This window comes from Balaenoptera musculus, chromosome 11 (assembly GCF_009873245.2).
Source record: "Balaenoptera musculus isolate JJ_BM4_2016_0621 chromosome 11, mBalMus1.pri.v3, whole genome shotgun sequence".
NCBI lineage: Eukaryota > Metazoa > Chordata > Mammalia > Artiodactyla > Balaenopteridae > Balaenoptera > Balaenoptera musculus.
The window spans coordinates 21,519,591-21,525,590 of NC_045795.1; positions in this window are offsets into that span (position 1 = coordinate 21,519,591).

Genomic DNA, 6,000 nt, shown 5'->3' on the forward strand with positions numbered 1-6,000 from the left:
ACAGTTAAAATCCCAGCAAGTTACTTTATATATATTGATAAACTGATTCTAAAGTATATATGGAAAGACAAAAGATCCAGAATAGCCAACAGGACGCTGAAGAACAAGGTTGGAGGTCTGACATTATCCAACTTCAAGATTAGTTATAAAACTACAGTGATCAAGACAGTATGGTACTGGTGAAAGAATAAACAAATAGATCAATGGAACAGAATAGAGAGCCCAGATATAGATCTAAACCAATACAGTCAAATGATTTTTGACAAAGGAGCAAAGTCAACTTAATAGAGAAAGGACAGTCTTTTCAACAGATGATTCAGGAACAGCTAGACATCCACATGCCAAAACAAAACAAAGCAAAACAAAACAAAAACAGTCTAGACACAGATCCTATGTCACAAAAATTAGTTCAAGTAGATGATAGACCAGACCTAAATGTAAAATATAAAACTTCTCTAGATAACATAGGAGAAAACCTAGCAGACCTAGGGTTTGGTGAAGACGTTTTGCCATGCTGCATGGCTTATGGGACCTCAGTTCCCTAACCAGGGATTGAACCTGGGCCAGGGCAGTGAAAATGCTGAATCTTAACCACTAGACAACCAGGGAACTCCCATGGCAATGACTTTTTTAGATGCTACACCAAGAGTATGATCGGTGAAAGAAAAAAAAGTGATAAATTGGACTCCACTAAAATTAAAATCTTCTGCTCTGTGAAAGTTCATGCAAAGAGAATGAAAAGATAAACCACAGACTGGAGAAGATATTTGCAAAACACATATCTGATAAAGGACCAATATTCACAATATGCAAAGAACTCTTAAAACTTAGCAATAGGTAAACAACCCAATTTTAAAATGGACAAAAGATCTGAATAGACATTTCATCAAAGAAGAACTACAGGTGGCAAGTAAATGTATGAAAAGATGTTGAACATATATCTTTAAGGATTTGTAGATTAAAACAACGAGATATCACTACATACCTTTTAGTAGGCTAAAACCCAAATGACTGACAACATCAGATGCTCTTGAGGATGTGTAGACAGAGACTCACTCATTGCTGGTGGGAATGCAAAATGGCACAACCACTTTGGAAGACAGTTTGACAGTTTCTTACAAAACTAAGCATAGTCTTTCCAGATGATCCAACAATTGAACACCTTTGTATTTACCCAAATGCATTGAAAACTTATGTCCACACAAATATCTGCACACAGACGTTTATAGCAGCTTTATTCATAATTGTCAAAATGTGGAAGCAACCAAGATGTCCTTTGTTAAGTGAATGAATAAACAGTGGTACACCCATACAATGAAATATTATTCAGCACTATAAAGAAATAAGCTATCAAACCATGCAAAAGACATGGAGGAACATTACATGTGATAGCTAAGTGAAAGAAGTCAGTCTGAAAAAGCTACATACTGTATGATTCCAACTATTGAACATTCTGGAAAAGTCTATAGAGACAGTGAAAAAGGTTGATGGTTGCCAGGGGGTGGTGGTTTGTGTGAGGGATGAATAAATGGAGCACAGGAGATTTTTAGGGCAGTGAAACTATTCTGCATGACATTATAATGATGGATACATGACATTATGCATTAGTCAAAATCCATAGAACTGTACAACACAAAGAGCAAACCCTACTGTAAACTATAGACTTTAGCTAGTAATAATGTACCAGTATTGGTTCATCCATTGTAACAAATGTATCACACTAATGCAAGATGCTAATATTCAGGGAAACTCCAAAGTGGGGAAAAGATGGTATATAGGAAGTCTCTGTATTCTCTGCTCAGATTTCATGTAAACCTAAAAATTCTCTAAAGAATAGAGTCTAGTTAAAAAAGTAAACATAGGAGGTAATGTAATTATAAATAACCTTAGCTGTTTCGAAAGTGGAAAGACTTTGTTACCTTAAATAATCAAGACAAAAAAAAGAGTGTCCTAGTAGTTAAATTCTGCCATTTTAGGAGGTAATGACCTGAATTGTTATCATAACGCAAAAGCATGTAATGGTGAGGGTTGAGGGGTGAATTTTATATTTTAACCTAAAATGCCAAAGGTAAACAAAAATTGGCAACAAAACCAAAACAAAATAGTGCTCAAACAGGGAACCAAAATCAAATCCTTACCATACTACAACTGACACATGTCTGGAGCACAGGGACCAGGAGCTGGGCTCACTGAGGGATCTCCAAACTGCCAGTCAGGAAAGGACCACAGCAGGCTTGCGAGGACTCGGTGCCTGGATGGAAAAGATGGGTGTCTGAGGTGGGCTGTGACTCATGGCAACAAACTGTCAAAGACAAAACCCAGATAAATGAGATTTATTTTATTCGGGCTATTGCATTCAGGAGAGAACTCCAGATTCAAAGATCAGTGTCTCTGCAAAGTGGTTTGCCTTAGATTTTTATAGGGAATAGTAGACGAGTTACAGGTGAAGTTATTTACATTTGGAGTTGCTCGGAAATCTCAATCAGATGGATAGAAAATATTTATCTCTGGGTCTAGTTACTTGTAAGGGGATTGTACAGAAAAGGGTTAACATAGAAGCCTGAGATTGCTATTCTTAGAAAGATCAGCTTGCAAGATGGGCCCTTAGCTGGCATCTGGAAACTAAGATTTTGAAATAGTTCCCACCATTTCTTAAATGACACAAGTGGCTCAATCTGCCTAAACTGTGCAAACAATATGGTTTATCCTGAACACTTTCTTTGTGGGAGTTCTGGTACATGCTAGGCAGCTACCAATAAATATCTAGACATTGAGTCTCTAATGAATGAATTTCCCTTGTGGACATTTCCCATGTGTTGTCTTTGCAATTATATACAATATATATTATATATAATATTATATATATATATATAACGACTCCTATTTATAGATTAGAATGTTATTGTTGTTAATGGTGCAGTAGATACTGACTTTGGGATTTCTCATTATTCATGGTGCTCAGTTAATTAGGCTTTAATTACAACAACTGAACATTTCTAAATATTGTATTTCCATTTTCAAATAGTTATGATAGCACTTTTCTATGTAAAATGGTGTAAGAAATAATTTTATTAGGATCAGTGGGTTCTAATAATGTCCTCATCAAGTATCCGAGCTCTTTCTTCTTGATAAAGACAAAGACTGTGTCTTTGTTATGGCTAATGTGGGTAGTATGCTGGGTAATGCTTTAATTCTTTTAAGATGAGGTCCTAAATTCAAGCCCCTTAATATGAAATTTGAGCTTAACTTCTGCCTCTGAGAAAAATTATGTAGGACACGAAATCCTAAAACTCCCACTACAACAAGAAAGAAGGCGAGATGAATCACAATTACAAACATCATATTTGTAAAACATGGGAGTGTTATGGAAGCAATGAAGACTGTATGAATTGGAGTTTCAGAGAGTGGTAAACCCTTCTGTGGTGAGCTTATATTAACTGGATTTTTTTCTTTTGTTTTGTAACATACTGAGATTAGCTTGTAAAAGGACTGTTCTGGAGGAAAGAGAAGCCCGAAAGGATTTGGTTGGTTAAGGGAGCTGACATGACAATTTAGAAACTACAGGAGCCCCAAATATGATTAGTTTCCCTAATGAGACAGTTGATAGATTGGAGGACTATACAAGCATACTTGGGGAGTTTGGCCAAAGGCTTCTAAGGACAGAGTAAAATCTTCCATAATCATACTGTTTAAAACAGAAAGTCCTGCTAGAGACAGGCCTCTACCTTGTACACACAGCTGCTCTCCCTTTCAAGATGTTTGCTAGATTTGAAGCTGTAGGAGATAGGAGACTAAAAACTCAAAATATCTGAGGGCCAGCACGTCATCTCCTACAGTCTTCCACAGCTAAAGAGACAAACATCTGTCAGGGTAAAACAAACAAACAAACAAAAAATGCTCAGGAAATTCAAGGAACAAGAACAAACTAGACATAGTAAAGATGTGAAAATTTAAACTGCATGATTAGCCAACCTCACTAAATTGACATATCTAAAACAATATATAGAACAGTGTTAGAATGCATATTACTTTCAAATGTACATGGAACATATATCAAAATAGACCATATAATGAGTCATGAACAAAATCTCCAAAGACTTAAGTTACGTAGTATATACTCTCACATCACAGTGCAATTAAATTATAAATCAATGAATGTATCTAGAAAATCTCCCACTGTTTGGAAATTAAGCAAAGAACACATTTCTAAATAACACTGGGGCCAAATAAGAAATCAAATGGAAAATATAAAATAGGTAGAATTGAATGATAATGAAACTATATTAAAAGTGCTGAGGTGTAATTAGAGCAGTGTTGAGAGGCAAATTCATGTCTTTAAATGTATATGTTAAAAAGAAAAGGTTGAAAATCAAATATTTAAGCTTTCATCAAAAGAAGCTAGATAAACAAAAGCAAATTAATTCTAAGAAAGTAAAACGAAGAAGATGCTAAAAATAAGAGGAGAAATCCATTGAAATGAAAGCTAACACACAATAGAAAAAAATCAACAAAGCAAAAATATTAACATCTTTTTGCCAATGAAGTTAACGATTTAGATGAAACGATTTCTCACAGAGTGAAAAATGCAATTTGCCATAGCTGACACAGGAAGAAATAGAAAATCTGATCTGTCCTATATCAAGCAGAGAAATAGAATCTCTAATATGAAATTTTCCTACAAATTAAACTTTAGGTCGATATAGCTCACTGGTGAATTCTTCCAAATATTTAAGAAAGAAATAATACAAATTGTACACAAATTCTTCCAGATGATATAAAAGGAAAGCTTCCCAGCTTACTTGATGAAGTTAGCATGATCCTGATATCAAAACTTGACTAGGACATTATAAAACTAGAAAATTTCAGGTCAATATATCTCAGGGAAATAGATGAAAAATTCTAAATATTAGTAAATTGAATCCAGCAACGTATTAAAAGAATAATCTATTATGACCACATGGAACTCATTCTGTAAATTTAAGAATATTTGGTTTAGCCTGTAAAAAACAATATACATTAGCACACTAAATTTTAAAGGAAAAAAATTATATGTATATCTCAATAGATGCAGAAAAATCATTTAATAAATTTCAATCCCCATTCATAATTACAATTCATACAAACTAGGAATAAAGGTATCTTCTTTAATCTAAAAGAGTATTCAGGGGAAAAAAAAAAACCCTACAACTAACCTTATGCAATGGTGAAATATTGAAAGCTTTCTTTGAGATTAGGAATAAGACAGGAGTGTCCACCATAGTAACCTCTATTCAGTATTGTACTGGATGTTGTAAACAGCAGGTAAGGGAAAAAAAAAAAGTATAAAGACTAGAAAGAAGTAAAGTCAGCATTGATCACACTGACATGATAGCATACACACAAATCCAAATGATCTACTAACAATTATCATTAATAAGTAAATCTAGCAAATTTACTGTATATAAAGTAGATATACAAAAATAAATGGCATGTCTCTATACTAACAATAAGCAATTAGAAAATGAAATTTAAGAAGAAATGCCATCTAAAATAGCATTGTTAAACATCAAATGCAGAGCAGTTAATCTTTTAAAACAACACTTCAACACTGAAAACTTCCAAACATTGTTGAGAGAAATTAAAGACTTGAATGGAGGAATCTACCATGGTCCTGGCCAGAAAAATCCAATCTTGCTAAAATATTAATTCTCCCCAAACTTACTTATAGATTTTATGCATCACCAAAAAAACAAAAAACAAAAACAAACAAAAAACTACTAGCAGGATTTTGGGGGAGAGTGGGGGGTGGAAATTGACAGTTGGTTCTAACATTTATATTGAAATAATAATTTTTTTAAAATCCAGAATAGCTATGGCAATCCAAAGTGAGAAAATCAAAACTGAGCCCCTATATTATCAGATATTATTACTTACTTTTAAGTTAAAAAAATTAAGACAGTAATATTGGTGTAAAGACAGACATATACCAATGGGACAGAATAGAGAGCCTAGGGAAAAAAA